The following is a 9,897-nucleotide window of genomic DNA, read 5'->3' on the forward strand; positions in this document are numbered from 1 at the left end:
ATATATTATTGTATGTGTATGAGTGTATGCCTGGTGCCCACAGGGCTCAGAAGAAAGTGTCAGATCTCCTGGAACCGGAGTCACAGATGGTTGTGAGTCAGTCGCCATGTGGGTGCTGAGAATTCCACCCAGGAGCTCTTAAGCACTGAGCCATTTCCTCACACCCCTCCTCCCCGATTCCTTCTTGGCAAGCTCAAAATGATGAGAGGTGCCCTTCACTCTACACACCACCAAGTGAAGGCTGCAGAGCAAGGGTGGTGATAGTCCCGGGCCCTACCCTGGTGGTGAAGGTCCACACGGGTTATTATTTCTGGAGACTCTGGGACTGTAGCATCGCTCTGCTGGTTTGTTCAAACTTTATTTGCTTTGGGACTGTGGAGAACAGCAGCTTGTCCTGGTCATCTATCTGGCCTTGGATTAGATTTTTTTAATTAAAATTTAATTTTTTGAGAATTTCATATATGAGAGATGTAATTGTATCACTTCCACCCCTTCCTCTTCCCACTCCAAATCCTCCCTTGCCCACCCCACTCCCTCCCAAATCATGACCTCTTCTTATTTATTAGTTTTATACATGTATGCACACCCCACCAAATCCATAATGTTGTTCATATGTGTTTAGGACTGGCCACTTGGAATGGGATAACCTATCAGGGAGATGGCCCCTGGAGAAAACAGATTCTCCCACCTACAGAGCCTTATTTGACTGTAGTTTGTCTGCTAGGGGTGGAGCCCTGTGAAAGTTCCCCCATTCACACTGGCTTTTGTCCATTGGTGATGTCATTTTTCAGATCTTGTATAGTCAGCCATATGGTTGAGATTTCCTGGGTGTAGCTTCCCGGTCGTATATAGAACACACAATCTACAAGCAGACTTCCTAATCCTCTGACTCTTACAATCTTTCTGCCCCTTCTTCCTCCCTGTTTCCTGGGTCTTCCGTGTAGAGATGGCCTTATAAATGTGACGGCTGGGTGGGCAATCTACAGCCAGTATTTTCGGATTTCGGTAATGGTCTTTATTTGCTGTAAAAAGAAGCTTTTTTGATGAGATCTAAGAGCTATCTTTAACCAGCAGACACAAGGGTAAATATTTAGAATGCGGCTGGCAATTTTACTGGCTTAAGAAAGTGGCTGTGGTAGGCTTTCTTCTTCTTTATCCATGATCTCACCAGCCACGGGTAGTTGGCTAGGTTTATAGGACCAGGTATGAATTCCCTCCTACTGATCAAGCCACAAATCTAATTAGACAGTTGTTGTTACTACTAAGATGTGTCAGGGGCTGGAGAGATGGCTTAGTGGTTAAGAGTGCTGGCTGCTCTTCCAAAAGACCCCGATTCAATTCCCAGCACCCACATGGCAGCTCACAATTGTCTGTAACTCTGGGATCTTCCACCCTCACACAGACATACATGCAGATAAAACACCAATGCACATAAAATAAAAATAAAATAGCCGGGCGGTGGTGGCGCACGCCTTTAATCCCAGCACTCAGAAGGCAGAGGCAGGTGGATCTCTGTGAGTTCGAAGCCAGCCTGGTCTACAAGAGCTAGTTCCAGGACAGGCTCAAAAAAGAAAAAAAAAAAAAGCCATAGAAAAACCCTGTCTCGAAAAGCAAAAATATAATATAATAAAATGAAATATTTTAAAAAGATGTGCCACTATGGCACGTTTAAGGATCTCTTGCTGGGCTGGTTGTTGCTGTTCATAGTTATAGCGTCTTCGTCTAGCTCACTCTCCATAGCTGGTTTCTGCCTCTCAGGAACAGAGTTTTCAAGACCCAGGACTCCTAGGAGTCTCTGTTGAGACTTAAAATCCTTTCTGAGGTCCTACCATGTTTCCTTCCTCCTAGGCTGCACCTGCCGTACTTTGTAACTCATCTTTCTCTGTCTCATCCAGCACCCAAATAATAATATGGAGACTTCTTACTAATTGCGAAAGCCTGGCCTTAGCTCGGGCTCAGTCTCAACTAGTGCTTAAAGCTTAGCCCATTTCTATTGGCTATTCTACATTCTACCACAGTTTTTTACTTCTCCCCTGGCATCTCTCTCATGCCTAGATTCCTCTCTCTCTCTCTCTCTCTCTCTCTCTCTCTCTCTCTCTCTCTCTCTCTCTCTCTCNCTCTCTCTCTCTCTCTCTCTCTCTCTCTCTCTCTCTCTCTCTCTCTCTCTCTCTCTCCCTCCCTCCCTCCCTCCCTCCCTCTCCCTCCCTCCCTCTCTCCCTCCCTCCCCTCCTCTCTGGAAGTAGTCCCTCTTATACCTCCTACCTGTCTATTGGCCATTCAGCCCTTTATTTAGCCAATCACCGCAGTATATCTTTACACAGTATACAAACATCCCACAACATGACTTCTATCAAGCCACTGTCTCATCCCAACCAGCACCTTTCCCACCTCTGCCACCCCACCCCTACCCTGGCCCTCACACTTTCTGCAAGCTCACCCTGCCCTCCTCAGCCTAAAGGGGATGGTTCCCTAGGGATTGGAGTCTTCCTAGGTGTCTCCTTCTTTTCTTAACCTCACTTACCCACACCGTCTGACCTCTGACTTCTTCCAGCCTTCAACATGGGGCTGTTCCCTTGCTCTGGACGTACTTCTCTCCTCCACATGTGAGTCTCATGTGTCTCTCTTGTAGCCTGGCTCTGTCTTTATTCATGTAGTCCATGTGGCTATTTTGAAACATATGGATGGATAAAGCGTGAGCTGACCTGAGAAAGGAATATCAATCAAACATGAGAAGAGATGGAAAGTGGTAGGTGCCATGGTGTTGGTAGAGATGAGTGAGCAAAAGAAGGCAAAATCAAAAGACCACAGATTATATGACTTCATTTACAAGAAATGTCCAGTATAGGACAATCCCCAGAGACAGGAATAGACACAGGGACAAGAATGAGGGGGAGGTAGGGGCTACAGAGTATGGATTTCCTTTTCATCACAATATTCTGAGGAGGAGGGAGATGGCTCAGCAGATAAAGTGTTTGCCATGCAAGCCCAGAGGCCTGAACCCACGTGAAGCCTGGCATGGGAGTGCATTCCCGTAATCTCTGCCTTGCTCTGACGAGCTGGGAGATGGACAGGAGAATCACTGGAGGCTCTCGGCTTAGAATCTATACTTCTTAACCATGAAAAAACCTTGTCTCAGAAAGGCAGAGGTCGGGGACTGACACTCGAGAATCTCATCTCCACGCGTGCTGCAGCACACACATGCACACAGGCCGACCATGCTGAAGTTTACGTGTTGTGCTTGAATGGTTCAACGAAGGGTGTGGTGCATGACTATGCTCACAAAACGGCTGGAAGGCTTTAATATGGCCTGTGCCCTGCCTGCCCCTTGGTGCCGCTCCTTTGCAGGGGTCTTTTAATCCTGGCTTGTGGGACTTCTCCTGGGTCTCTATCCTTGAGCTCTCAAGCAGGGGCAGAACAGCTTTTTCAGAGAAAAACCTGGTAGCAAACATGCTTTGTAGGCGACACAGCCAGTGTCACATGCTCTGAATTACTAATGAACAAGCGCTGCTATGGATATTAACAAAACACCCAGAGTGGCTGGTTCTCAGCAAAAGCAATAAAGATGCTGCATCTGTAATTTCAGGTCCTGTTTATACATTACAAAAATGTATTTTTATTGTGTGTGTGTGTACACACGTTTATGTGGGTGCAGATGTGCATGTGTGTGGGATAAATGCACACTGTATGTAAAGGAACACGTGGCAGCCAGAGGACAATCTCAAGTGTTGTGCCATCTACTTTGTTTTTTGTTTTGTTTTGTTTTTGTTTTGAGACACTCGCTGACTTATATCAGGTGGCTGAGTGGTCAGAAAGTCCCCTTTGCCTCCCCTGGGACTGCAAGCAGTTAGCAAGCCTGGCTTTTTAAAAGAAGATACCAGAGTTCGAACTCAGGTCCTCATGTCCAGCAAGCACTTTACCAACTTAGCTGTCTTAGGTAGCCTACATTTTGATCTTCTTTTAACCACTTTAATATTTTTTCATTAAAAAATGGTATTTATTTTGTTATGGTATGGGTGTTTTGCCTGCGTGTCTATATATGCACCACATCAGTACAGCACCTCCAGAGGCAAGGAGAAGGCCTCAGAGTCCCCAGAACTGGTGGTTGTGGGCTTCTATACGGATGCTGGAAACTTAACCTAGGTCCTGTGGAAGAGCAGCAAGTGTTCTTAGCCACTGAGCCATCTCTCCCACCACTCTAGATTTGGGACAGTCCTAGAGCAGGCAAAGGTCGTATTATGAGCCACAATTCTATCCATGTGGCTGACATGTGGACTGAGCCTTAGCTCCCCACAGTTTCTCAATCTGAATTCACGGCAGGCTTATCTTATACTTCTTTTCCCTCAGCCCACGTCCCTCCTAGGTAGGTCCCCTCCACATGGATGTCTTCAGAGCATTGACAGGTCAGCCACTTGGATACTGTCCTCTTTCCTCCTTGTTTTCCATCTGTGGACTGGCCTCTTCTCCGGCTGATTTCCATCTTGCCCTTGGAGGCTGTCCCATCACTACTGTGGTCTCCTGAATGTGGAGGTCACCTCCCACTATCTAAGCTCCAGCTGGAAGCAGGGACAGCCTGAGAAAATCCAGTGAGAGCAAGCCCATCCCTTGGGATTCAGTCTCAACTTTCCGCATGCTGTACCCAGAGCCATCTGCCTGTATGGCCCCCATGCCACTTGGAAGTGGTGCCAACACAGTCATCCCTCAACAACTGTCATTTCTTCATCAGTTGACTCTGTGACACTCAGATAGCAATGGAGCCTACATTCTAGACCATCCATGGGTCTCACAGAATAAAAGGGGAAACTCCCTAAGGCTTGCTGGTAGCGAGAAGCAAAGGATCATCTAGTTCAACATAGATTGCCTACCGTTATGACACCCGAGATGCTCACTGAGGCCTTGGACAGACAGCTTGGTTCTAGGCCATGCCCTGGAAATGGGCAGTGCCATTGGGAAGAAGCCACTCAGCCCTCTGTCAACTCATCAGACATCAAACCATGAGGGAAGCTTCCATACATAATACAGTAGATATTCTCCAGGGATATTGCTACCCACAGCAAGAAAACCTGGAAAGGAAGTGTCCCAAGGACAGTGGTAGATGCAATAAAAGCAGAAAGGAAGAGTCAGGTGACATGTGGCTCTCTCTAAAGTCAAAGAGTAATCAGGAGGAAGGGTTAGGTAGAGGGCTCAGACAGTAAAGTGCCTTCCATGCGGCCATGATCCCCAGAGCCTTCACAGAAAGCTGAGTGTGTGGTGTGCGTGTAGTCCCAGCACCAGGGAAGCAGAGACAGGTGGATCCTTGGAGCTTTTTGGCTCTAGGTCCCAGGAGACCAAGCTCAAAAAACCCGAAGTGGACAACCCCTGAGAAACGACACTGGAGGTTGACTTCTGGCCTTTATGTGTACATGCACACACACACACACACACATTCATTCATTCATACACACAAACACACATACTCATAAATAAACACATGTGTGACTACACCATACACATGCAAACATACATACACATATACATACATATGTGTATACACACAAACATATACACACAAACATTCATGCACATACACATAAGCACACAAACATGTATTTACACACACACACACACACACAGCCTGCAGGGCATCCACAAGACTGAATGAAGGTGATGTGGTAAGAGTCAGGCCCACGAAAGCCGGTGAGATGCGACTTCACCATAGGAGGATTCTTTACAAAACAGGAAAGACAAGATGGAAATGAACAACGAATACATTTGACTCTAGAGCATCAAGAAAGAAAAATTTTGCCGGGCGGTGGTGGCACACGCCTTTAATCCCAGCACTCAGGAGGCAGAGGCATGCAGATCTCTGGGAGTTAGAGGCCAGCCTGGTCTACAAGAGCTAGTTCCGGGACAGGTACAAAAAAAGAAAAGAAAAATTTTAAAAAATTGGATAATTAATGATTAGGGAGAGTCAGCTGGGGTATATATTGGTGGTAAAATCATGTGCTCAGTGAGCTCAACAATCCGGGTTCAATCCCCAGAGCCCCAATACCAAAAAAATTTTTAAAAACCACCAGAAATAGGAAGGCAAAAAATATTTTAAGTTGAGGAAGTTTCCGTTAATAACTAAGATAAAGTGTCAGGAATAGAATAGAACCTCTCCTTTCTAAAACAGAAATGGTCTGTTCAGAAAGCCACAAAGGAGAGTGTCCAGGAGATGGGCAGCCAGTGAAGGGCCGCTGGTGCCCTGCTTCTATGGAGACATTCTCCCTGCTGTGGTACAGAAGTCACCAGAGTCACTGAGGTATGTCAAGGCTTCTGTAGGAAGGAGTCAGAGGCTGAGCAAGGGTCATGCTGAGGACTCAGTTCCAAGCCCAGCTCTTATTTGGGCTGTCCAGCAGCCATGGCAGGGGACCCCACAACTCAGAAAGCATCAGGTACTGTGTGGGGGGTGCAGGAGTAGGGGACATTATCCTAAGTGAGAACCACTCAAATCCTACCAAACCCCAAAACATCAAAGTGCAACTCCACTCTGCAACTCAGCAATGCCCAGGACAGAGCTGGAAACCAGGAGCACAAAAAATACCTGGGGTCAAAAGGCCTAAAACTTGGCCTGACGATGATTCAGCAGGGAACGGTGCTCACCGGGCAAGCCTGATGAGCGGAGTGCGGGACCTGGGAGCCATTGCGGAAGAAGAGAGTCTGATTTCTGAAAGTTGTCTTCTGACTCCATAGGCATGCTGTGGAATATACATTAGAGCAAGCACACACACACACACACACACACACACACACGCACAGACGGGTGCAGAAATGAAATCAAAATTGAAAAGAAAAGGATAGGGCTAGAGAGATAACTTAGTGGTTAAGAACAGCTACTGCTCTTGCAGAGGACCAGAGGTCAGTTCCCCGCACCCATGTTGAGTGGCTCACAGCTTTCTATAACTCCAGCTCCAGGGGTCCAGTGCCCCCTTCTGTCCTCTGTGGGCACCCACATGTCCATGTGAATACACACACAAACACACATACTCACATATCCTATACATCTTTTTAAAATATTTTAGATTTAAGTTATGCTGAGCAGTGGTGGTGCACACACCTTTAATCCCAGCACTCGGGAGGCAGAGGCAGGCAGATCTCTGTGAGTTTAAAACCAGCCTGGTTGACAAGAGCTAGTTCCAGGACAGTATCCAAAGCTACAGTGAAACCCTGTCTTGGAAATCCAAAACCAAACCAAAACAAAACAACAAAAAAAAAAATTTAAATTCCAATGTCTAGTGCCCAACTGTCTTAATAACTTTTCTTATTGCTGTGACAAAATCCCAGGCAAAGGGAACTATGTGGGGTGAAGAGATGCTTCTTCGCATCTCCCCAGGAGCAGTGTCATGAAGCAGTTCACAGGCAAGGTCAGCAGAATATGACTGTACCTGAGTTTCATATGTTGAATGTCAAGTAGAAGCGCAGGAGGTATTTACAAAAGCAGAAGACGTGCCCGGAAGTTCTGGAGACAAGACCATCAGCACTTGGGATGGAAAACTGCATCAGTGGCAAACTGGATGCTGTGGAAGGAAAGGTTAGTGAATCTGAGGGCACAGAAGTGGGCGGCATCCAAAGGTCAGCGCAGGCAGGCAAGGCGAGGAGACGCACGTGTCTAACGTACACTGGAGCTCCTGAATGAGAACGAGAAATGAGACAGAAAAGACATCTGGAGAAAAAAAAATAGCTGAAAAATTTCCAAATTTGATAAAAATCGTAAGCCCACGGATCCAGAAAGCTCAGCAAAACCTAAGAACAAAGAAAATACATCACGATCATATTATGTGAAACCAGGAAAGGAAAAAACATTCTTAGTCAGAGGAAAATGATACATATGCATACATGCAGAAAAAATAGTCTTTATGCAGAGACACCAAGAGGAGATGACACAACACTGGCACATCTGTTCGCAGCAGTATTTCTCAAAACAGCAAGTGTTGGAAGAAGCCCACATCCACTGGGGGCGGGGTGGGGGTATGAATGGATAAGCAGAATGTAGTTTGGTCCATTCTTAAAAATGAAGGAGAGGATAGGATGGAGAGATGGCTCAGCAGTTGCTGTTCCTGCAGAGACAGGCATTAGGTTCCCAACCTCCACAAGATGAATCGTGTCTATTACTCCAGTTACAGGAGATCCGATGCCCTCTTCTGGCCTCTGTGGCAATGCATGGACATGGTGCCCAGACATACATGGAGACAAAACACCCACACACATAAAAAGAAATATCCCCCCTTTTAAATGGAGGGGGCAGTGAGATGGCTCCGGGGGTAAACTGTGCCTACCACCAAGCCTGACAATCTGAATTAGACAGGGACCCACATCATGGAAGAAAAGAACCAGTTCCTACAAGTTGTCCTCTGATGTCCATCTGTGTGCTGTGGCAGACACCCCTCTCACTCCACCGCACCCCACCCCGGCCCACCAATCAATCAACCAGTCCATGTAATTTTTAAAAATGAAGGAGGTCTGGAGATGTGGCTCAGTTTGATAGCATGTTTATTTAGCAAGCACAAAGCCCTCGGTTCAATCCTCATCACCTCATAAACCAGGTATGGCGCTCACTCCAAACATCCCAGCACTCAAAAGATGGAGAAGTCCAAGGTCATCCTCGGCCACTAATGAATTCAAGCCCAGCCTGTGACATGTTAATCCTTGTTGAAAGGCAGGAAGAAAGGACCTAGAGGAAGGACATTCTAGCCAGAGGTGGTGATGCATACCTCCAACCAAGCACAGAGGGGGCCAGGAGAGAAGGTCACAAGTTTGAGAGCAGCCTAGTCTACATAGTGAGACAGAAGAAAGAGGAGAAAAGAAAACTGTGGGAAATTCATAGGCTTTGAGGACACAATACTAAATGCAATAAACTAGTCACAAAAGAACAAGTGTTGAGGCTAGAGAGATGGCTCAGTGGTTAAGAGTACTTGTTACTTTCTGAGAGGACCCAAGTTTGACTCCCAGCACCCTTTCAAATAGTCATAACTGCCTGCTTAGCTCCATGGGAACTGGAATCCTCTTCTGGCCTCTGTAGGCACCAGCAACACACACACACACACACAGAGGGAAGTCTGGGTTGTGTCACCTTTTATTAGTATCAAAATCCACGCACAATAATTACAAGACAGAATGAGAAACTCGGGCACGTCACCAGCTGCTCTGCTGCTCCTGCTGGGGACCAGCTCTCCATCTCTGCTGCTGCAACTTGGTTCCCAAAAGGTGATGGGGAAACTCCAGGCTGTGACTTGCTGCCAACTCATTCACTGTCCAGTGTGTGACCTTTGCCCCCCCCCCCCCCCCCCCCTCTTGTTTCTTAGCAGGTCACCTGTCCCCAGAGAAGACCATGCCCATGCGTATTGAGCCAAGCAGCCCCAATACAATTGGCTATCAGACTCAATTCCCACAACACACACACACACACACTTCAATAGATTTTTAAGGTTTATTTTTATTTTTTCCATAAAATAAATTAAAAAAAAATAAAAGGGGACTCGGTCTCTATGAGGTCCCTAGAGTCATCACATTCTTGGACACATAAGGTAGGATGACGAATATAGGATACTTGCCTTATTGCTGTGTCCAAATGTCCAATAAAAAGCAACTTAAGGAAGGAGGTGTTTATCTGGCTCGTGGGTATCAAAGGTAAATTGCTGTGGAGAAGACACGCCAAGCAGGAGTGTGGGGCCGCTGGCTACACTGCACCTAAGTCAGGAAGCAGAAAGAAGACTGCTGATGCTCAGCTCACTCCCTCCTTTATATTCTGTGTGGAGCTCCAAACACAGGGTGATGTCACCCCGTTCAGGGTGGATCTTCCTTCCTCAGCTAAACATCTCTAGAAACAACCTCACGGAACCACAGACACATGGAGGAGTGTCTCCTAGATGACTTGACACT

Source organism: Alexandromys fortis, unplaced genomic scaffold, assembly GCF_014885135.2.
Source record: "Alexandromys fortis isolate MF-2015 unplaced genomic scaffold, M_Fortis_MF-2015_v1.1 scaffold_3, whole genome shotgun sequence".
Taxonomy (NCBI): Eukaryota; Metazoa; Chordata; class Mammalia; order Rodentia; family Cricetidae; genus Alexandromys; species Alexandromys fortis.